Below are 25,146 nucleotides of genomic sequence, written 5' to 3' on the forward strand. Positions count from 1 at the left end.
AAATTAGAGATCTGGGGACACAGGGGTCCTCCGGGCCCCCCCCCCTCCCCCTTTGTGTGTCCACTTCAAAATGAGGAAACAATTTGGGAGGAAAAATGGTCAATTTCTCCTGTGCTGTACTTTCTGTTTTTCAGGCATTGGAAAGACTCAAAAACATGGTCTGTACACCTTGATACCTTTTGTTCATTATTTACTGCACAGCATCTTCTTCTCTGAATTAATAAACATCTCAGATCAAGAGCAGTAGTAGTAGTAGAGAGGTTTAAAGATGACAGAATGAAAATGATCAAAACACAACCTATGTGGTAATGACTTCCTGAATATTCAGAGAGATTGTAAACGTATTTAAGCTTGGTTGAAGTGTGAACGGTGTATCAATAAACAACAAAGTCCAGTGGTGACAGATGAAAACATCACATCTGCGCTTAGCTCCTCAATATCAGACTTCCATCACGTTTTCCATCATTTGAGTTTTGTCTGCTGCAACGGGTTTATGGCACCTAATATTCACATAACAGTAGTGAACTGAAACAAACATTAATTTACATTCTTTTGCAGATTTTATGGAAATTTGGTTAAAATGTGTGCCATCACTGTAGGGTACTGGAGAAATACAATTCACTGCGCTTTGAGAATTTTAGATTATTCTCAAATTTTTGCCTAGTTTATAAAAGTTTAAATGGATTGGCCCCTTCCTCCATTACATGACTGTGTGTTTACTCGCTCAGTAAATTCTATTAGATCCTCCAGAATATCCTCTATATGAGATCGTACCATGTTGGACAGTCAGCTTTCTCTGTGAAAGCCACCACTCAGTGGAAAGTCCCACCTGATGATATGAAGAACTGCAGCTCCATCAATACGTTTAAAACCAAATTTAAAAAAATCTGCTAAAAACTACTCAGCTCTTTAACCACTGAATCTAAATTTCATTTCATGGTCTTCTCATGAAACGCTAATAATGTTACTTTTAATTTGACAAGTTTACATTATTAATTTCTAGTTGACATTGTGGGTGTATGTGATGTGCTGTTTTAATTGTAAGGGACTGCAGATGAAAATGAGCTATAAACTAACTCTGGTACATGACATCAAATGTTAACGTTAATGTTTAACACTGTACATGGTTCCAATAAACACATAAATAATAACGAATGGAGACTTTGCTACTGTCAAACCTGCAGCCATAGCCAAGACTAAATCATTTGACATAATGAGTGAATTATTTGGCTGAACAGGTAACTAGAAAGGTAACAGGAGGAGCGATGGAAGAAAAAAAAAAGAGGACTGAGAAATGAGCAGGTGACAAAACTGAGGGGGTTGGTGAGGACTCTGTAGCATCACTGGACCTCAATGAGACTCCCTCCTCCTCCTCCCCTCTTGTCTGAACCTCCTCCTCTCTCGCCGAGGGGGGAACAATGCCGGCTCTGCGTCTCCGCTTTATCAGCGGTGACCACATTCACGCTGCATGAAGATGAATCGGTCGAGGGGTTTGTGGCCGGCGAGCGGTTGGGAGCCAACCACACACACACAGCAGGAGACGGGTAATCCTCAGCCTCTAGTATCACAGGACTCCAAAAAAAAGAGCAACTAGATTGGGATTAATGTTGGGGCCAGTTAACAGATACGACATAAACCGCTGCTTATTGAGTGACGACTCTAATCTTGTTGCATTCTCAAGAGACAAAGAACTAAACCACCACCTTGCTTTCTTTCTCTGTTGTCAGAACTTAGAAGAAATGACCTGGTGGCTGTTTATTTAAGAGATGACACAGTTGTGAATTACAATGATTTCACACTCAGTCATTCAGAAAGATGTTAGATGAAGTGAGCGCAGAGGGAGTTGTGGAAATTGCTCCTGGTGTACAGAGAAGCTTCTGGAGCTCGAGTTTTTCTGAATGAGTAATGGTGCGATGTAACATAGCTGAATTACTGCATCACTTTATGCAAAAATGCTCAGGGTCAAAAGACAAGTTTTTTTTTTTCCCACTAAAACTATGAGTTTGTGTTTTCTGTCTGGCGCAGCTGGGCTCAGACAGGTAAACAGTGTCCTCTAGGTAAATGAGGAACCTCACAACCCCACACAGCAACTCTGACAAATCGACTGTCTGCATCAAAGTATTATTATTATTGAAGATTGATGATTCGGGCCATCCAGAGTTATAAAACAGCAGGTTCGGGATTAAGAATGTAATGTAACGTAATAAAGGAAATGATCATCTGTCTTCTTTAACATTAAGCAATGAAAATGTACCGTGAAGTAAAGTCTAATCAGGACTCGATGGGACAGCTACTGAGCTGTTAGAGAGATTTATAATGTAATCTGCATAATGCTTTTTTAAATAACCGTACAACTGCTTTTGCAGGTTTCAGCAAACAAACTTTGTAAACTTTGAATCACAGAGAGTCGAAGTGAAACTGGAACTTCTGAGTTTTGTTCCAGAAACCTAATTTAAAAACCACATTTTTTTTTTATTTGTTTGCAAAAACACAATTTAAATAAAAATATTTCATGATTTGACATTTCACATATACAGTATAAAAGCAAACTTTCTGCATATACTCAGCTATACATTACAGCTGCAACGATTGGTCGATTAACTGATTAGTTGCCAACCATGAATTGATCATTTTTTTAAGAGGAAATGACCAACGTCTCTGGTTCCAGCTTCTCAAATGTGAATACTTTCTGCTTTCTTTAGTCCTCTATGACAGTAAACTGAATATTGTGGACAAAACAAGACATTTCTGACCTTTTATAGACCAAACAACTAATCGATTAATCTAGAAAATAAGTGACAGATTAATCAATGATGATGATTATGATGACAAGTACCTGCGGAGCAGTAAATTCTCATGGGAGCTGTAGTTTTTTTATATGCTAAAAATTAATTGTTGTTTAACTTTGTTAAAATTGTGAAGGTTTCAACTTCTGAAGGCAGTAATGGATGCCATTTTTTTCCCCTAGAATATGCAAAATTTGTGCGCATCAAGATTAGTAAACATCCAAAATAAATAATGATAAACGTCCACATATTCTCTGGAAAAGATAAGAAAACGAGCCTTGATCTTATGTGATACTGATTCCAAAGAGCAGCCAGTCACACTAAAAACAAGACATATTGAAAAAAAACCGGCTGCGTACAGAGTGAGTCACCCTCCAGCTGAAAAATGATGGTAAGTAGAGCTTTTGTTTTGAAGATGCCACGTTCAGAAGGAGCTTTCGTCCAGACAAAAACCTGACCGCAGACGTTCATCTTCACCCGACAGGCCGACTCCTTTTAGGGCCAAAAGGCTTCTGGCTCTTTGACGTGAGAGTCTGTACATGATCAGAGAAGTTGCTTAACAACAGAGCTGCTTGTCAGACAGCCAATCCTGTCGCAGTGCCTCATACACACACACACACACACACACACACACACACACACACACACACGCAGAGCGAATATAGACGCTCACTTACTGTTTCTGAGAACCATTTAGCATCTGCTCATCAGTTAGCGATATCAGAGCGAAGCCATAAAACCAGACAAAGTATCCTGTCTGTGATGATGTGAATGACAGTCACACGGGAAGGTGGAAGACACAAACCCACTAAAGCACCAATCAACTGCAGTAAAGAGCTTCCTCAAGGGGACTGCAGCTTCCATACGACATCTAAACCTGCATGTGAAAAGTCTGCACAGATGAGTCTACATGTATGAGAGAAAACACTACAAAAAAACAAGGAAGACTGTTGGTAAAGAGGCCTGGTGACCCAAAAAGTTGGCTCTTTAAAACCACTTTTACAGCACAATGCTTTATAGGAATCATAATCATGTTTGAAATACACTTTTTGAGCGTCCTTGTCAAAAATCACCCACTGTACTGAATTTAAAATAGAAGGCAAATTTGTCTCCAACCTTGTTATTATGAAGCTTCAGGGTGCATTTCCACACATACCACTTCAAAATGTTACTGTGGGGTTGCTTACTCAGTCTGATGAGTACACTCTGCTCTGATTGGTCAGCTTCAGGAAGCTCCGGAGGCTACCTAAACAAACTACAGTAGCAGGATTTCACTTCTTTTTCTTGCTCTTTACTCAAAAATTCTCAAATCTGTCCGTACATGTTGGAGCCTGAATCAGATCAGAGCTGACAATGTGAACAATCCATGGAAAAACCTTAACAGCAACCTTAACGACAACCTTAGCAACAGCCTTGGCAACTAAGACTAGGGTCGTTTATGGGCGTGCACTGCAAATGAAGCTACAGAACAGGTTTAGTTAATTAAATTAATGTGATCTGGGCCTGAAGGAGCAGGAGAGGATGAATTAACCAATTAATACTGAATAATTTAGTTTTTGCCAGAAGTGACACTTGCCCATTTTGAGTCGTTGAGCCACCAACTTTTAGCTAGCACTCGGATGCAGAAACATTTTAACTAATATTAGTGCATATCGCAGGCAAAAGAAATTATGTTTGTAAATGAAACGGAGGACTTTTAATACCTTATACGGCATTAGTTTCTTGAAGAAGCTGAATTCAGTGCTTTTTAAGACGTTTCAAGACCTGCAGATACCCTGTAAAGTTAGCATGTAGCTTAACACACTACTGTCCCGAAGTACAGCCTTAAAGAGCTGCTAGCGTGGCCCAAATACTCCTGTTTCATTGGTTTACATGAGTTCTCAGAGGTTATATGAAGTCGCAAGTTATCCTCGATAATGTAAGGAATCATAAACTATAGATTTAGATATAGATGAGGCGGGAAAAGTATAAAAACAAGAGACATTTTAAAAACAGACAACAGACTTCACCGAAACATAACTCATGAAACTCATCTGAACACAACACAGACTGACATTTATTTATAAATGCTGAGTGGAGGGAGAATTCATGAAGCACGATATGAGCACAGAGGGCAGCTCTTATTAAAGTAAACATGTTTGAATGGTCGCCGTACCGCCAGTGTTAATGATATAAACCAAATAAACAAAGGAGGCGAATGAACAGCCTCACCTCACCGATTACATTATTGATATTGAACGTTGTACATTTTTGATGCTCTCGCCGTGTATGCGCACACATGTAGGTAAACATCTGAACAAATAAGACCTCGGCATGGCAGACTCACACAGAGCAAACATGTAAATCTTGCTGGCAGACAGATGTGTATCAGTGGGCAGGAACAACCACAGAGTTAAACACATTTATAACACTTGACTGCATGTATAAACTGCAGTTCCCCTGTTGCATACTCAATTGTTTTTTTTTTCCCCTGGTATGAAAGAGGTAGGAATAGAAACAAGATCATTTAAACATTCTTCCCACACACAGACTCATTTCCTGACACACATAATGAGCAGAAGTAATCCCAGAACGAACAAAAACCCTTTGAGCCTCAACTGAAATGAACTGAGAAAAATATTTAAATTTTTTATGTTTTAGGCTTGATGCTGATACTTTTATCCAGACGCATGCTGAATCTATCCCACAGAGAATTATCACCCAACTCTGCAGCTGTCCTCTGTTCTAAGTGTTTGGTTTTTACCACCTGCACCTTTGCTTTTCCCGGTTCACCCTTGCTGCTCTCATTAACCGTGTTTCCAGTCATAGCAGGGAGATGATTTCAGCAAAAAAAGCTCTCATAAACCCGTCCAATACGTGTTGAGATATTTCAGTCTGAGCCAAAGTGGTTGACATTGACATCCCCAGCGCGGTGGTTCCCAACTGGTAGGTTTCAAACAAACCTTTGAAATGTTGTGACTTTCAGGAACAACGCTGCTATTTTAAAGTACACTTTCTAGTTAGTAGCAGCGCTGCAACTTTACAGTACAAGTAACCTATCGATGCCAGTTTTGTGGGTCATGTGACCCTCGCCTTGCGTGTCTGTTGACTGTAGAGGTCTCTCCAGAGATGGGGAAGAAGTCTGCTCCACAACAGGCTGAACACGACTGACACAGTATATATTCAGCTTGGTTTTACTGACACTGAAAAAGGTTCATGCAGTGAAATACGGACCTGAAATGTAGCTCGATAACTTTTCTTTTCTTTATCATTTTCAACACTACTGCTGTTGTATTTGGCCCGTTTACATCTTATGTTGTAAAAATGGTTTTAGTAGTAAAACTTAGTAGTTTAAAAAAATGGTTTTGACTAAGACTGAATTACTGGTAACTGCTGTTGCAATGCTGCTAATATTTTTAATGTCACTCTCTTGCTGCAATGCTTCTTATTTAATTTAGCTTTAATGAGTTCACAATTTTTGAAGGATGTCAGCACTCACACATGGACTATGCAAACACCCACCCACACGGGGACTGTGATCAACGCCAGCCCCCCCCCCCCCTCCTCCTACATGTACATGAATGGTGCATGTGACTATGGCTAAAGCTGTGTTTTTTTTTTGTTTTCTGCTTGAAATAAAATGATATTTTGGATGTAGGATGTATGTGTGTGCATGATGAGGGACAGGTGAAGGACTCAGTGTTTTCTCAAACCATTTGATGATTACTGGAGGGTGATCATACAGATGTTTATGTTGTATCGTGTTATTATGATGATTGTTGGAGCATGTGATGCAAGACAAATATTTGTGTGAACCACAATAAAGTTTTATCTTAACACAAACCATAAGAAAAATGTCAAAACTCACAAGCAAAGGCTCTTCGGGGCACAAACAAATAATGTATAGGAGCTTTCTACCACATGAAGAAATTCTTGCAATCATTTCTTTCCTTGGTCCAAATCAAAGAATCACATGATCCAAACCGATCAATCAAAACAGCCCACTGCAGGCTTTGCTTTTACCACAAATCACCACAAGGTGGTGCTAATATAACAAACCTAGAGGCTACTGGAATAATGTCATGATACAATACAAGCAGCTACAGTTAAGAGAAAACTTAATTATAATGAGGAGAGTCTCATAATAAGGAAATACACTTTCTAGTTACAACCAGAATTTTTTTCTCATTAACAACAATGTTTTTTTGGTAAAACAAAGATATTATCTTGTCATAATGAAGAGGTTTTCTTGATATAATGAGAAAAATGTATACTGTGTTTACTAAGGGTGGCAGTCCTGCGCTGCCATACTAGAGCCATGCTGATAGCAAACAGTCATATGGGTTGATTTTAAATGACCTCTTTTATGTTAGCTATGAGCAGGGGCACCAGATTCTTTTCAGAAGTGCGGGGGTCAAAAAGTGTGTGTGTGTATGCCGTGTACTCTCTCATCTTGTGGGTTGTGTGAGGAATGAGAAACACATCACTTTTGGCTCCAAGCTGCTATTTGTAACAACAGAGTGGTCTCCAAAAGCCAGTATCGCAGTAACTCCAGAAAATACACAGAGACAGGATATAACAGACTGGTAGCTAAAGCTTTTGAAAAGTATTACATGACAAAAGAGTGGTATTAGGTCTCAAACAGCCAGTTTCATGGTAACAAGCTCCAGAAAATACTAAAACAAAACATAACTGATTGAACTCACTGCTGGGTTAGCAAGCTACACCATGAGGATTACCTACAAAGCTAAAACTGAGCTAGCAAAGTCACAGATAATGTGGTGAGCTCAACAAAGTACTCCACACAAATTACAACCAACCAATATCATCACAAAGCATTTGCTGTGGTAACTGGGAGCTCATCTTAACATACAAAGTACATACAACACACTTTTACCTCTGAAAACAAAGTTATAAAAAAGGTATTAGTGGAGCTTATTACATATCTAACGTTACCATGGAGACAGGATACAGCAGACTGGTAGCGGAGTTTGGGGCACACTCGTCTAGTCTGTAAGGGCCCAGCAGACACACAGCATTAAAACAATTTTATTGATTACAATATATAAACTGTAATCATTTGATTTGTGTGACAATGTCCTTTTTGATTGGATTAAAATGTAAATATTCTTCCTGTTTTATGTTTGCCTGCTTAATTTTACCTAATGTCATAGAGCTGACGGGGATGACTGAAACATCTTTTTGCCATAAGTGTTGCAATATAGGGCCATTTGAGAGGATACAGTGATTCGCGACTTAAAAAGAATGTGGGAGGAAGGTAAAGTGGTGGTGCCAATGGCCCCTTGGCCCCCCTACTTCCGGCGCCATTGGGTATGAGTACTGGTTAGTCAAATCATCTGAGGCCAAACTGTAGAAGCAAACACTAAAAAAAAAAAAAAAAAAACAAACAAAAAAAAACAAAGCACATGCCAAAAGGAAAAAGTGCATCAACATCGAGGTATAACTGTGACAAACCAACAATGATAAAGCAATATGATGGACATGTACAGAAGGACCCACTGTTGTAGCAGCTTGATTTAGTCGTTCCAAAGTTGAAGTACTTCTATATGCACTTTTGAACTTTTTTTTACTACCTGGAGAAAGTTCTGTCTGTTTCATTATAAGTCTGAGAAGATAGTAGTGTGTTCAGACAGTCACATTTCGTGTTGATTGTTGGGATGTGATGATGTTTTGGAAAGCTGTGCACTCGGATAAGGAAGATGTGAGTATCTGTACTGTGGAGCAGTTGATGAGATTCTGGTCGGAATCAACTGTCAGAATGATGGAAATAGATGAACATCAGAAATCAGACTAGACTTTTCACTTTCTCTTTTTTAGGGACCGAGCCCAAAAGGCAGAGGACTACTGTAAAACAGTAGGACTGTAGGACTACTGTAAAACTGATTAAGGGCAAGGACCCTATTGTTTTTCGTGTGTTTGTTTGTTTCTTTATTATTACACCACTTAAACCCTAAATTTGAACCCCTAAACATGCTCAAAAATTCACCAAATTTGGCACGCACATCAGGTCTGGTGGAAAATTTAATAAAATGTCAAAATTAACCCCCAAAGTGCCAAAATGTGCTCTCTAGCGCCACCTATGTAACTAAAATGGCCACCACGGCCTGTAGGAATGTCGTAGAGAGATCAAACCAAAACTCAATTTGCGGCTCCTCGGCATCGTAAGACTCACTTTTATTCTCTTGCTTTTAATTGTGTTTAACCGATTTTTATTTTTATCTGATTCCTTGAGTTTTAAATTGTGTCTACACTTGTTTCTGTGTCTATCTTGTTTTATTTCCACGAAATCTGTTATGCAAATACGTGTCTTTATGCTTGTATGTGTATATACACGTCTGTCTTTGTGAGGCACTTTGGTGCAAAACCGGTTTGCTTTTTAAAGTGCTATATAAAATAAATATATTTATGTAGCACTTTAAAAAGCGCTTGGGTTTTAACCATTTTATTTTAGTGTTATTTGTTTTATAATGTCAAGTTTTGTTCTGTTTGTTTTTTTTGGTCTTTCAGGGAATTGCTTATTTGTCCATATTGTTGTGTTGTCAATATTGTTTTTTTGCACCTTGGCCCCTGAAACAAGTGACATTTCATTAAAGATCCCCTCCAGACATGTTTTAACACATAAAATACTCTGCCTTGCATTATAATTTGTGTCTGACATGTTTTCCATAAAAGTTCAATTACCTCTAAAAATTACATTTCCTCCTTCCCCCTCATGAAAAAATCCAGAATCTCTGAATATGTAAATATTGTTCTTTTTAAAAGTTAGCTGTCTGACACAAGATGTTTCCTACTTCACTGTTAAGTCCATTCTCAGTGTTTGTGCGCTGGAGGCTTCAGATTTCCACATCAAATTTGTCTAAGTCGCATATTGGGCCATGATTGGCTCCAAACTTGTTTTGACGTCACAAATCATGAAGGTACAAGTGTTAAGAGACACAGAAACTTTCCTCCTCCAGCAGATAAACATGAAAAACTCTGTACATATATTATTCTGCACAGAGAAGAGGACAACATCCAACTGAAGGAACAAGATGAGAAACATGATTTTGACAGGAGGGGCACTTGAAACTGTGTACTGTACTTTTATGTGAATCAATGACAGTAAATCTTAAATTTGAAATTTCAGATAATATGAAAATACTGTGTCTTTAAAAAGAGATACTGGGTTTGTATCATAATAGCTGTTTTCTTAAGGTAACGTTATATTTAATTGTCCTATTTTAAAGTATCTGTGCATCACATTGGCACCTTGTGTTGAAAGGGCAGTAGTAGAGATGTGACAATCAATGCTGCTTTTCTGGGGAGTGACATATCCTGACTAATTGACGGGTGTCAAGACGCTGCTGATTTGCAGACCAGTGTAGAAAACAAGTGTTATTGACATGCGTCATATGTTGCCCTTTAGTCAAAATAAACACACATTCATAGAAAATATGTAGACTTTTGTATCAAGAAACAAAATGTGTGGAAAATTTGGACTTGGACAGCTTGTGTGAAGTTAATGTTTCTTGATGAAAGTCAATAAGCAGTAGGAGATACATGCTGATGGTCCATATACTGTCCTCAGTCTTTACAGGGGACATAATTCTGCACAGTGTCATGTCAATATTTTTATTCTGCAGCTCTACTGGCATATTGTTGCATGATTTAAGCAAAAAAAAAAAAAAACCTCATTATTTATCTTATACTGGTCCTTTATGCAGCCCCTCAGTTTAGCCTCTGTCTGACATGGAAAAAATGCAGGAAAAAAACTCAGAACATACACAGCACGAAAGCAGACGACTTGAAAAAGACCAAACCGAAAACTGGACGATAATACACAGGGTGTGATTGCAAACTAGACACAGGTGAGGGAAACGAGACACAGGTGAAACACATGAGGTGATCAAATACAGGAAGTAAAGGTGACAAGACACAAGGAGAAAATATTTCAAAATAAAACAGGAACTAAAGTAAACAGTCAACAAGTGACACAACACACAGCCAGACTGGGAGTAGATATACTGGGGAAGACACTAGGAGCAGGGCCAGGGTGATGCAGGGCAGGTGAGAGGAGGTGCACATAAACACAGCACATGCAAAGCTTCTGCAGGCTCAGAGGCTACGTAAACAAACAGTAGTAGTCGGACATTACTCCAAATGGAAACTTCTCAGATCAGATCTGAAATATGCGATTGGACAACGTGAACAACCCATGGAACAACCTTAGCAACAAAAACTATGAAACGGACAGCCATTTGTGGGGCATGCACAAACACTCTGATGTCATCACAGGGAGGAAGTAGGGGTAACTTCGCAAACGGAGTATTCATAGCAGGTTGAAGCCCTGGCTTTTGTCTTGCAGGGGGCCATTTTACATACATTCGACTCAAGTTTTGTTCACCACATTTAACATCCAACATTTAAACAGTATAAAAATGACAAAAAGCATGTTATGCCCCCTTTAAGTTAAACTTTTGAAAGTTTTTGGAGAAATCATTCATCAAACTGACTCTAAAACTAACAATTTGATGTATATTCTTAAACAAAACTGCTATAAAGTATGTCAGTGATGTATGAACGACATGAAAATGAGCCAATCAAACCAGCTATCTGTACTTACTAATTTTAAAAAGCTGTTTAATAAAAAAACATGGAAAAAGTAGTTTTTTTTCCTGAGATTGAAGCTACTCCAACAGTTGTGAAAATGAGGTCTGTTTGGGGGCAACGTTGTGCAAGATGACTTGCTGCTGTCCGCCTCACCGACACAATGCTGCTGTCCTGCATTGTCCCAATCAATTTGCCGCCTGCGCCGTTATCATGAGTCCTCCTACAAGATTGGAAAAGTAACAAGAAATAAATAAACAGCCATTCCTCTTTAGCAGTATGGAAAGTTATTCAGCCACAGATACACAAATGAAGGCCGAATCCAGGCAGTTTTCATAGATATGAAAATGAACATAACCTCCATTCAAGTAGGGACACATGCCGGACACATGCCGGAGGAAGCTCTTATTGTGAAACAACAGCAGCAGTCAAACACTGCATAAACTAGAGAGAAAAGTGCATAGCTGGATTTCATTTTGTCTCCTTCACACCAGAAATGTATAAAAGTTCAGCAACCAAGCATTCTGTGGACATAAACAACAACACAAGTCATTCTGGGCTTTAGTTCAAACTTGCAGGAAGTAGAACAATGACACAGGACGAGGGACTCAATAAAACTACAAGACGAGCTAATCAGCTTATCAAGACTGATTTGGTTTGACAGGTAAAATATTACAACAAGTTAAAGTGAATTTTCATTTCCTGGTGTCTGAAACAGACAGAAGTTGAAGAGCGTCTGGATCTGTCGAATATCATTCTGAGATGACAAAGCTGATACTGTCGCAGTCTCAACTCACAGAGGCTCTGAGGTTAGAGGAAAAAAATGAAAAACTGCAGGGGTGTTGACACAATATCATATACACCTACACAATCTAAAGCAACCCAGTGCGACAGCCTTGGACTATTTATTACCGCTATGAAACTTTTTTTGTTGAGTCAGAGAGGTGCTCATTCAACTCTTTTCTTTTCTGAGGTTGTAAATAAACTGGACATCATAATGCAATCCAGTGCAAAAGTTTCACAAATCATGGTGTCAAAAAATTAAAAGTTAGATCATCAACCTCTTTGACACAATCTCAGCAGAAAGTCCAAATGAAATTAACTTGCCTTTTTTGTCTGCTACAGAAATGTGATTTCAGTTGGACTTGAAAAGTGTTTGTTGGATTGTCTGTGCAGAAGCAGGGCCACGTCCCACAATTTTTGTAACTGAGCAGAAACATTCAAAACTTCAGTAATCATGCCCACTTTTTGCAGCAGTTGGCCAGGATTACTGAAGTGTGAAAGTACCTCTCTTTTTGAGCTGTTTGGCTTATTGACATGAGAGAGATCTACACAGAGGAATAAGATATATCAGGCTTTGGATGCACACAGTAGATCAGTTCATTGTTGGTTTGGTTCCAAACATTTGTTGACAATAAGAGAAACATAGAAAATCACCAGACAACCTTTAAAACTAAACAGTAACTAAACAGTAAACAAATGGTTGCTAGATTGATTACAAATCAAAGATAAAAATAAACTAGTGTTTCAGGTAAAATGGGAATGAGGAGGATTCCATGAATTAAATGTTTTACTACATTGAAATTGGAAAATCTGTTGCTGCCTCAGACTGAGAAGTTGTCTGATCTACCTTTAACAAACAGACTCTAAGCTATAGGACATCCTGCTGCTACAAGAGAGCAGAATCATTTCAGATAAGCTCTTTTCCTCTGCTGTACCCGGGTTTACTACCACATCCCTCCTCTCTGAAAATCTACAGCGATGTGATGAGAAAAGCAGCCATTTTGGGTCTTTCTGTGGCTCTCAGGTGGCCTCCTTCTCTGCTCTCTTTGGAAGCTGCTAAAGCACATTTCCTACAAGATAATAACATCAGTACAATAAGTACTGTGGAATATGGGACTCTGGCTTCTGCCGACAGCATATTTTTCCTCTTTTCACTCTGTGTCCTCTTCAAAGCCATGCTGCTTTCATAGAACTTCAGATACTTTTCATTGTATCACAGAGACACAGGCAGTTGTTTTTTTAACCTTGTCAACCCCACTGACCTGCCTGTGCGGGTCAGTCCTTACAAACAACGTTGTGTGGACACACTTTACTCAAAAGGTACAAAACTTTACATCAAATTCTAACTACTTTCTCATTCAAGTGTGTCCAAACTTGACTGATACTGTATGTCATTCTGAATTTTGGGGAAATGTGTAAAAATGATGCAAAAGAATAGAGAATATTTCAGTTTGATGTAATTGAAAACAGTGTTAAAACTGTAAAAATAACAAAGTAGAAGTGCTGAGACAGTTATATATGAAACACTGTGATATTAGGTGGAAACATTTCTGCTTCTTTCTTTATATACTTTTTGTGATTTTCTGTCATTTATATTCTGTTATGATGACCATGCTAAACATGGTCAAATTTCCAAAACTTGAGGAGAACATATGTAGAAATGCTTCCTGCAAGTCAAAAGCCAGGTCTTCAACCTGCCCTCAACACTTCATTTGCAACATTTCTTTCTACTTTGGAGACTCTGGCTTGTCACACGTGCCCATGAATGGCCGTCCGTTCCATAGTTTTGGTTGCTAAGGTTGTTGCTAAGGTTTTTCCATGTGTTGCTCACGTTATCCTCTCTTTTTGAACATGTACAGATGTATTTGAGGAGTTGACATTTTGAGTAAAGAACGAGAAAAAGTGGTGAAATCCTTACACTATAGTTTGTTTACGTAGCCTTCCGAGCAACCAGCTTCCAGAAGCTAACCAATCAGAGTGTAGTTGACTCATCAGGAGGCGGTTTCTTAAAGAGACAGGAGCTAAAACGGCCTGTTTCAGACAGAGGCTGAACTGAGGGGCTGCATAAAGGACCAGTAGAAGATAAATAGAGTTTTTTGAACTGTAAATCATGCAAATATATTCCAGTAAAGCCCCAGAATATGAATATAGACCTGTAAATGTGTACGATATGTCCCCTCTTGATGAGTGACTTAAAGGCACTGTTAAGATCTGTTGTGAACAGCAGGGACCTAGACCAAATTGATTGACAGGTCAGTTAATAGAATTACACAACAACTGCATCTAAATTATTTATATGTCATGAGACTATTTAAGGTTTGCACAAAAAAACAGGCTCAGTTATGACAGACAAATTCAATCAAATCTCTGCCTGGATTTTCAACAACTTAAAATGCCCAATTTCGAATTTCTTTCTTTTATAAACTCCTTTGTGAGCAATCTCGTCTCACATCACGTCTTATGTTTTTTTTCCTTCTTCTGTGCAGTAAGTACAGCAGTACACTCCTACAGATGCCGTGCTTGTTTACTAGTGTGATTATTAAAACACTTCTTAGCTTTATATACCCTCCTCGAGAACTGAGATTTTATCATATACACTCTGTTGTGCCAGAGTACACATTGAGTATGGGTTATGCATGTTTGACACGAGCCCCTGACGACCAGAACTGAAAGTACTACAGAGCAGCTTCAAGTTCAACCAAACAAGAAACCAAGTGAAAGGTTGTTTATGCTGAACGCTGACAGGAGTATCAATAACTTGAGAATCAAAAACCCCATTAATGACGAAACAAGCTTTGCATTTCAATCTATGTGTACCAGTAGAGCAGAGAGAGACGACTCAACAATAGGACAAATTGTTACATTATATGTGGACTACAACAGTGTGTGTAAACATATTTTTCTGTAAATACAGTACAGCTACATGTCACAATATTGATGCACATTGTACATTTCCTATAAGGCCTCATCTTGGTCCAAGGACGTCTGGGCCTCCAACAACACAGACCTGGATAAACGGTGGCAAATTGATGGATAAATGACCGTCTTTGCTCTTTTTGTTTGAACCCGAAGGTGTTTGTTAACTTTAATGGAGCCTTTTTTTTCTTCACCTGCTCATCAGACATTCTCTGGATGTATTTAAAGGTTGAAAAAAAAAACACGACACTCTCTGTGATTGGCTTCGAAACCATTAGGATTCACTCACCGAGGAAGATGCGGTCGATGCCGATGTTAACAGACTCTTGAATGGCTCAGCAAAGCAAAACAACTTTTTGACTGCAGCAATAGAGACACGTTTTCTTTTTCAGCTTTGAGTAGAAAGCCAGTTATTCTCATTCTGAACAGGAAGACCTGCTTCCTTCTTATTCTCATCTCCTCCCAATTGCAGATTGCATCTTCAGAAATCAAACAATTTTTGATAAAATTGATTTGGAGCAGCCCAAACAGTAAAATATTCATGAATACATGCGGAGGGGAAACCTATCAGTAAATAGGACAATTTTCAAATATTCTCTTTGCTGATGTTGGGAGTTGAGAAACTTGAAATCTGAATCCTTCACATTTTTATTCCAGCTGGATTTTTTTTCCCCTTCTTCTCCTGCAGCTGAGGATTTTTTCTTTTTCACTTCACATCTGAAAAGGTTTTTTAACTGTAACATAGCCTTGATCAGACTAGTAAAAAGCCCTCACACACACACACACACATACACACACACACACAGACACAGTATTCCCCTGAGCCTGTCATATGAATACAGTCAAAGAGGAAAGAGGAGGACGACAGAGGAGGCCGGCGTAGGAATAAAGGAAGAGAGGGAATGAAGAAGAGAGGAAAAAGAAAGGAGGCATGTGCCCGGGATGAGGTAATACTTCTGATGAAATCCAGGCAGCGATGACGAGACACACAGCACAGTCTATATATATAAAGACAGACAGAGAGAAAAGTAGAGAAAAGAGGCAGAAAACAGCAGGGAAATAATCAAATGTACATGCAGAATTATTATAAAAGAAAAACACAGAAGAATTCAGACTCAGAAGAAACTTTATTGAGTTCAGCTGCTGCTACGACTGCTGCATGTGGTTCACTGCAGCCCCTCATTTTGATTAGTTTGCTGTGGTGGTTTTGAGAAGGTGGCACAGTGAAATTAATTTGTGTGTCCTTGCAAAATAGGTGTTTATTTTGGTGATATAGTGACTAATTTGTGGGCTACTTGGTGAGCTACTGTCACTGGAAGGCTAACTGGTAACATACGAACGTTAGCTAGCCATAACAGGACACTAAACTAGCTGGCTTGGTCACCAACTAGACAATAAAATCATACTAGTGCTGTCAGAAAACAAATAAATCTATTGTGTCTCTTTCAAGTTCAGTGTGTATGGGGTTTACACTGTCACATACTTCCAGGAAATAGCCACAGCCTTGTATTCAGAGTTTGACGCTGACAAAAATGCTCATCTTTTTCCAGCTATTCACATTTTCAATCTCTGGAGAGTAGCTCCTTGTAATGCAGAAGCCTACAATATACACTGTACAGAACCACTCTACGGTGACGCATCATCACCTTTATAAAGTTGCTTGTTTAGAAAAATCAGCACCAACTTTGAGTCATGTTTCTGGCCTGCATTTTTCATTCACTTCCGATATGACGAGAAGATAACTGCTCAAAATGAAACTACTCTCTTGCTGTCAATAAAAGCTTTCAAGTTCAGCGTGTATGGGGTTTGCACTGTTACATACTTCTTCCAGGAAATAGCCACAGCCTTGTACTCAGTCTGACGCTAACAAAATTGCTCATCTTTCTCCAGCTATTCACATTTTCAATCTCTGGAGAGTAGCTCCGTAATGCATAAGCCTACAATATACAGAACCACTCTCTGGAGACTGAAAACTTGATCACTGTTATTAGTCTTTGGAGCCGTTTGTAAACAAACTAACGTGACCAAACTCTTCATAATGAAGGAACATGTTATCCATTGCAGCAGTGTGACTCATTAACATGTTTTTAATAGTTGTGGACAACAACGGAGGCCTACGGCACAGAAGAATAAAGGTCTTTGCACACCAAGTCCGTTTTTTTATCCGTCATCCAACAAAAATCGTGTGATCAGTCTGTGTATAACTTCTCTGCTGGAGCTGATAGTATCAGTGTTTCGAGGCTGTGTTGTTTGCATGTACGGTGGCTCTGAGTGGTCAAACACTTCTGTAAAGGCTTTTGCCAAAAAACGCAGAAAATCGAACCTGCTCCGAAAACTTTAATGACGAAACTTTCGGAGTCGACGTGTAATAAATGTGATTGACACAACGTGATGTCGTATTTATTTTTTAACGTGTGACAATTTCGGACGAAAAAAAACAGACTTGGTGTGCAAAGACCTTAAGAAACACACACACACACACACACACACACACACACACACACACACACAATACTTAAAAGTGGATCAGTTCCATGTTGGTTTGTCTCTGCACATGAGATTAGATGACAATAAGAAAATAAAGAAAATCGTCAGCCTTATCCTTCGAAAGTGGGCTCGTTACTATGATATATGCTCTGAGGAAACACGACAGCAGATTTGTCAGCCTATTGACTGTAAATAAATTAATTCATATAAATTCATCTGGAGCGACATGTTTTTTCCCCTGACTTTAATCTGCTGCTTGTGGATACTATTCCTGCTGGTGACACAGTTTTGGTGAGACTCACTGTTGCTAAGGCTTGAAAACCTTGAAAAAGCTTAACCCTTGAAAAGCTCTGCCAGGATTTACTTCGTCTCAGCGAGGGAACACACTGATCACAGCGATTCCACTGTAATGGATATATTTTTGTCTGACGTTTCGCTGTAATAAATGCTGTGGTGAACCAGCCCTTAGACTTCGTGGGAGAGAAGAAAGTGTTTATTTTATTTTTTTTATTCCCAGTGTTTAAACTCTGCAGTTCATCCTCAGTCGCACAAGCTCTTCGTCACGTCCCTCTGCAATACGAACAGACATGATAACATGCGAACTTACCCTCTCCCCACACTCACTCACTCACTCTCTCACACACACACACACACACACACTCCATTCATTCTGCTCCTTCCGCCTCAAAACAGATTAATTTACCACACAAGTTGCATGACTAAAACCAAAACTGTGTGTGTGTTCGTTTAAAAGCTGATGAGTTCGTGCCTGAGTGCATATGTGACCATGTGTGTGTTATCCTCTTTCTGTCAAAGCTGCAGAGACATGAGGAGGAACTGTGTGTGTGTGTGTGTGTGTGTGTGTGTGTTTTCCAGGTTCCCACCCCAGTTTCCCCACTCAGCTGTTTAGTTTGGCCCCCGTCTCTGATCACTGCAGAATAAACACCAGACTTTCACATTGATTCCTTCTATCACATTTGGCTCAGAGCCTCAGTGTCTCTCTGCTTTCTCATTTTCAGTTTTAATCATCTTTATCCACAAGAACCTCTTCATTATGTAAGGCTGTTTGACTATAAAATTGTTGTATAATCTTCTGTTTATGTAAATAAACAGCAGTAGCTTCTTGTTTTCTGAATGAATAATCCTCCGATAGGAAATGATGCGTTTTATATTTTCAGAATAAAAAAACCAAAACAAATAAAGGAAAATTATATTATAATATCTCATCATTCGTCTGAATTAAAGTCAGAAAAAACACAGAAATCTGAGCTGATGTTCAAGATTATTGCTTAAAAATATACTGTTTCCTGCCCTAGTTCACTGTTTTAACCTGATTCAAGACCACTGATTTGCAGTCTAATCTCTAATTATTTCAAACAGGTCTGGTGTATTTTCCATAACAAAGTTCAGTTAACTAGTAAAACATTATTAAAATCTTAAAATATTGTTCATTTCAAAAGTCTTCCTGCCGAACACAAGATGTCTCCTCCTTTACTGTAAAGTTCATTCTCAGTGTTTGTGCACTGAAGGCTTCAGTTTTCCACATCACACTTGTGTAAGTTGCACACTGGACTACGAAAGGCTCCAAACTAGTTGTGTATACTATGAGTATGATATGAGATTTAAGAGGAGAAACAGACAAACTCTGCACATTCATCATTCTGCACAGAGAAGAGAACAAACATCCAACTGAAGGAACGAGAAGACGCACATGTTTTTGAGCGGGCGAGGACTTTAATGTGTATTTCTGTGTCACAGTGTGCAGAAGTCGTGCAGGAGACGCCTCTGATGCAGGAAATGATTTAAAACTGTAACGTAGCGCTACTTAGACACTGGAGTCTTGTAGGCTATATTAACACTGTTGCCGCTGCGGGGGCAGCGAAGCAAGCTGTAAACACAACATTGACGCATGCATCATCACCTTTATGAAATTACTTAATTAGAAAAATAAGCATCAACTTTGAGTCGTGTTTCTTGCCTGTATTTTTCATTTACTTTGGCTATGACAAGACAATAACTGCTAAAAATGAAACTGCTCTTGCTGTCAATAAAAGCTGAAGTAAACATGTTTGTCTGCTTGCATTCATTCTGTGGTAGAAAGTGATATTTGTGATAAAACTTCTGGCTCACAAAGGTTAATTGCAGCTAATCAAAGCTTTCCATTTTTCCTGTAGAAATAAAACAATGTTCTTTTTACACAAGCTCATGTGCACTTGCAGCACGGTGTCCTTATAAAACCTGAACAAATATCTCCTGTCACATTAAAGTCTCCGGTGTAGTCTTTCGCTGCTAAAGAGTGGAAACATGATGATGATAAACATCCCTTTAAGTCTATAAAACTCCTGTGAACATTATTTAATCAAAATGTCCTTTTAAGTCCTTTGACGTCAATCTATTCTCAGATAAAATCTACTCAATAAAAATACAGGAGAGGACTGTTTTGGCTTATGAAAACTCTAAATTCTCACAGTTATATTTGATTTCTTAAACGCTCAAGTTCTCTATGGATATTTGCACGCTGTCCAGCCTCACCAGATGTCTCTATGGTGGTGATGTTTGAGCTTCTGGAGACTGTCACCCTGTCATATTGGTGATCAGTACATCCAGGCGTGAGGAAAAAGTTACGGCAAAGTTTAGAGAGTGTGTCTGGCGGAGGCTGTGTTTGGAAGAGCACCGCAAGTCTTTGAATGAAAGACCATATTTGGGCTGTGAGTTATGACAACTTTCTAGTGGAGGTGTAAATATTAGGACGGGCTGATGAAGAGGAACGGAGAGGAGATGCCCCGGTGGCGGTGAGTGATGGAAGTCAAGGGAGACGAAGCGAAGAGACAGAAGTGAGGATTAGAGCTGCGATTCTCCGGGGTCGTGTTCACACTGCAGCTAAATACGGTCGTCGGTCCTCGGAGGAGAGACAGATCTGGTTTGGTTCACGCGTAGTTCGGTTATGAAAAGGAGAAAATAACGTTCAACAATCAGAACCGCTCTCTCTCTGTTCTATATTCGCTGCCATTCTGAGGTTTGTGTTGGATTTATTTCCAGATGGGATGTAGTAAAATTACACACACACATCAGAGAAATGTGACATCCTCACATCTTCAACAGAGAGTTGTTAAAAATTTATCAGCGATGGTCTGCGGGAATGAAATTTTGTCAGCTGCTTCTGTCGACAAGTGTCCACAGATGTCCACACGCTGAGTGAAATTTATGACCACACAGACCACATACAGTATGTGACGGCAACTCCAAACACACAAACACAATGGACTTTATTATATGAAGAACAGCATCTGTTTTGTTCTTGTACCCATGTGTGAAAACCAAAAAAAACAATTTACCGCTAAGATGAAGTTGATTTAATGACGACTAGATGCTTGTTCTCTTCCAAAAGATGATCTGATGATAAGATTCCTAAACATGGTTAGTTCATTAACCGTCACATTTACCTTGATTACACTCATTTAACACAATCACTATCTTCTTCAGTTAATGTTTCGTACTCATGGTATCTCACTTCTGATTTATTTGACAGGGTGAATTAGCCTAAAAGGCTAACTTTAAAAAGACAATTACAATAAAATTAAATATAGTACATAATACAGTACATATCCACCAATCAATGTTGCAACACAATGCAGAGTAGTTAACAACAATAAACTTTAGGTAAGATAAGTTAAAAAAAACATGCAAGGAAAGGAAATAGCAAAGGATCGATGAAGACAAAACAGATAACAGGGAGCCAGCAGAGAAAGGCAACTACTATTCTAATGTTAGATAAGAGTGTGTAAGTCATGTATTTGATACATGCATTAATACTTTCTGATGTGAACCTAAACTTTTAGATCTGTGAATGTTTTTAGTGTTCAGCACTGATCTGTTCCTGTATCACATTATAAGCTTTGTGGTACTTCATAGATTTCTGTTTACTAAGAAAATACACAGGAAACACGTGTAAATCATATGACATGTTGTCTGTTTTTGATGAGAACATAAATCTGCTGTCACAATAGAACAATACCATAGATTTGAATTTAACTTTATTGGTAAAATGAGACATTGTGAACCACTCCTTCTTATGTATATAGTAAATGTCATTAAAGAAGCAGTCTTTTCACCACTCAGGGGTTTTTATTTTGGAAAGCAAATTGTTTTATTGGCATATAAAATTGCCCCCCACCCCTCCGATTTCATCAGGTAGAGACAATGATATAGTTTGATGATGGTTTGTTGTAAGATTCCATGTCCTGTCCTCCCAATTTAATTTTTTGAGTCACCAGCTGCCACTGAATGTTATATACGTCTGGATTATTTACAGTCGGATCAGTTAAAGCACCTGGACAGGATTGTGAGCTGATTGGCTGATTGCTTGTAATGGTTCTTAGTATAATTTGATGGAACTCCAGTTTTTTTTATTAATTATAAATTCTGATAAAAGCAGGACATTCATATCAGTATTTCAGCCTTTATATCAACACAATTTGATAAATTTAATTTATCGTCCAGTACTATGCTTGAAGCCAATGTGCCTTAAAAGTGCCAATGACGGCCATTAGATGCTCCAACTGGCTCCCATTCAAAAAGTGTCAATTCCTCTCTAGAAATACTAAGTCAATTATTTTTTTTCAACAAGTCTTCATGGTCTCTATCTAAAGTCTTCATGGTCTCTATCTAAATTCAGGTCCTATAATAAGTGTGCTGGTCAGAAATTATCTCTCCATTAATAACATATGAAGGCTTATAGTAGCTTTGATGTCTGCAGTATGGACGTTGATTGACAGCTGTGATTGACAGTTGGCTCACCTGCTGCTCTCCCCAGTTCCGGGTACTCGCACTCACTCAGGCTATTGTCATAATATTTCACTATGTTTAATGTTACTTGATTACAATACCTGCCCTGCAAGCACAATTTTGTCAAAGCAGTTCAAACTGGCTCCAGTGCAAGCCAAATGGGTGACGTCACCCCTCGCTACCTCCGTCTTTATATGCAGTCTATGGTTTAGGGTTGCTTTTACTTGATTTGACAGGTGTCACATCACACAACACACAACCATGGTGGCATATTCAATATTTCTCTCTGTATGCATGTTTTAATTCTTAAGAAGTTGATTTTCATAAGATATGGAAATGAATGGAAATCAGTAGTTTGCCTGGAAGGTCTTTAAAATTGTATAAATGTATAAAAGTACACACAGTTTACTGCAAAAACTCCCTCTCTCTGCTTTTCTCTTTGCAGTGTGTAAATGTGTGTGCTACAGGATTTAATGAACCACAGCATTACATAATCCTATCACAGCCAATCAGTGAGCATGACTGTGCTAACGTCATTTGCTGATTTAATCCAAACACACACACACACACAGATGAAAGTATACACACAGCTGGAGCCAGGTATCAGCTCTCAAAAAAAAAAGCAGAACCAGCTGTCAGAATAAAACACACACACACATGGAAAAATACTATTCCCACACATACACACTCATTCATACACTCTCACACAAATACACACAGGTAATAAAAGAATCAGAGGTATTACTGAAGGGTTTAAGAAGTGCTCAGTGGGAGTGCTCTGGTAGCCGAATGGTTACGGCGCATGCCACATAACTGCAAAGTCCCTGGTTTGATCCGCTGCCCACTGTCCAAGAAAGGCAAAAATGGCAAAAGCAGCTTGCACTTTGTGAGAGTCTGGATGTTAACGTACAGCAGGAGGATTATTCATCTCTCAACTTTTCAGTTTATCACTGCGGTTCATTTAAACCTCTGAAGTAAAGCTGTTTTGAATTTTGCAGCATCATGAAAAAAGCATCTGAGTTTAGAAACCTGCCTCACCAGTCCTGCAGCCTGCTGATCATCCGTTATATTATACTCCATAATCTGTGTGGGTGTGTGTTTGTGTGTGATTTTTGCAAATGTGATGTCAGGTTCAGCAGAGTTTTAGATACAAGAGTCAACATGTGACATGGGTTAAAATAAGAATGAGTAGTTACACTGCCAGCCAGTCCCTTTGGATTTGGTTAAATTAAGGATTAGGTTAAGGATATGGCTGGTGATTTCCTATATTTCACCACCATTGTTGTCCAAAAACTATTAAAAACACATCAGTGAGTCACACCGCTGCACTAAGTGACATGTTCCTTCATTATGAAAAGTTTGGTCACGTTAGTTTGTTTAGAAACGGCTCCAAAGACTAATAACAGCGATCACGTTTTCAGTCTCTGGAGAGTAGTTCTGTGTAAGGCAGAAGCCACTGAGCATGTGCGGGAACACGGTTCTGTTTACAGCCTCGCTAACTTGTTGTGCTATGTATTTTACAATGAACAGTCAAGAGGTTGTGATCTGTTACTATTGGTGCAGGTGTTTTTGGCACATGTCATACTCTGCTAGTGTGTATGTTGCCCTTTAGGTTAATTATTTGCAGTTTTAACGCATTTTCACGCAAAACATTTTTTCATAAGGAGCAGATCAGTTAAAAGAGATCTTCAACAATATTAAACAACAAAAAGTTTACAACTGCAAGAAGAAGCTGTTCACTGCATTTAACAGTAAACAAAGTCTCTAATAGGTGTCATATAATAGAAAATAAATATTCAAAATAAAAACTAAATAACTGAAAAGAAAAAAAATGGACAGAAACATTCATAAAAAATAGTTAAATTACAAGCTGATATTTTTCTGATTACCTTTTTACATTGATTTTTTAAAATCAGATTTTTAAATTAGTTAATTTATAACATCCAAGATAAAACACTGAAGTTCAAACAGTAAAGAGCCCGAACTACCCTAAAAAAAAGCAAGCTGAATGATATAGTCACACCAGAAAGCTAGCAACAATAACTAACTCGCTAGCTTGCCAACTAAACAACAATTTAACAATTCAAAACAAAACTTCTTCCGTTTTTGACTTCACAGTGTGACTGAAGTTCACTGAAATTGAACTTAACGCTCAATTTAAGTGAACTGACTTTGTTTGCAGGAGCTAAATTAAAAATGACTGAATTAAATCTGAAAAACAGAAATACAACAGAAGAGAATATTCAGCTCTCTGGTGTTTAGTTTACCACTGCAGCTCAGTTAAACCCCTAAGTTGCTATTTTTGGATCCTTTTCCGTCAGTGATGACATATTTCTCAGCTCCCTGCTTTACATTCCTACAGTCCCTTCAGATTTTGGAGTCCTCAGTGTGGAGAACATGCTGAGATTCCCGAAAGGGTGGAAGCAAGGACTCCATTTAGCACCCCGAATATCAACATCTGAGTCACCCTCACAGTTTGTGACAAGCAGAGGTAAACACTCTGCCTCAATGAGATGTGAAACCACAATCAGTCACAGCTACAGTTCATATGCTAGTGGTTTTGGAGAGCTGCCTTGTGAGTATTTAATGGACAGAAACAAGCAGGAGCTGACCGCTTTTTTAAGTAATTTGGGGGATATTAAGGGATATGCCATTCAAGTTCAATATTCCTTCATTGCAATCAACAATGTAAGGATAATGAATTCTAAAACTGCAGCTGTATTTTCAATCTCTGACAGAATCTCATTGTCAGTCTTATCTTTACACTTTCTATTTGTTATTTTTCCTTTTACCTGTTTATTCC

General features: G+C 38.7%; 1 protein-coding gene across 3 annotated transcripts in view; it reads right to left on the minus strand.

The window, feature by feature from the left end:
* si:dkeyp-23e4.3 (rho GTPase-activating protein 7) overlaps positions 1-25,146 on the minus strand; it is a 125,699-nt gene that overhangs the window by 95,457 nt on the left and 5,096 nt on the right. The window lies entirely within an intron of this gene.

This window comes from Thunnus albacares, chromosome 13 (genome assembly GCF_914725855.1).
Source record: "Thunnus albacares chromosome 13, fThuAlb1.1, whole genome shotgun sequence".
NCBI classification, from domain to species: domain Eukaryota; kingdom Metazoa; phylum Chordata; class Actinopteri; order Scombriformes; family Scombridae; genus Thunnus; species Thunnus albacares.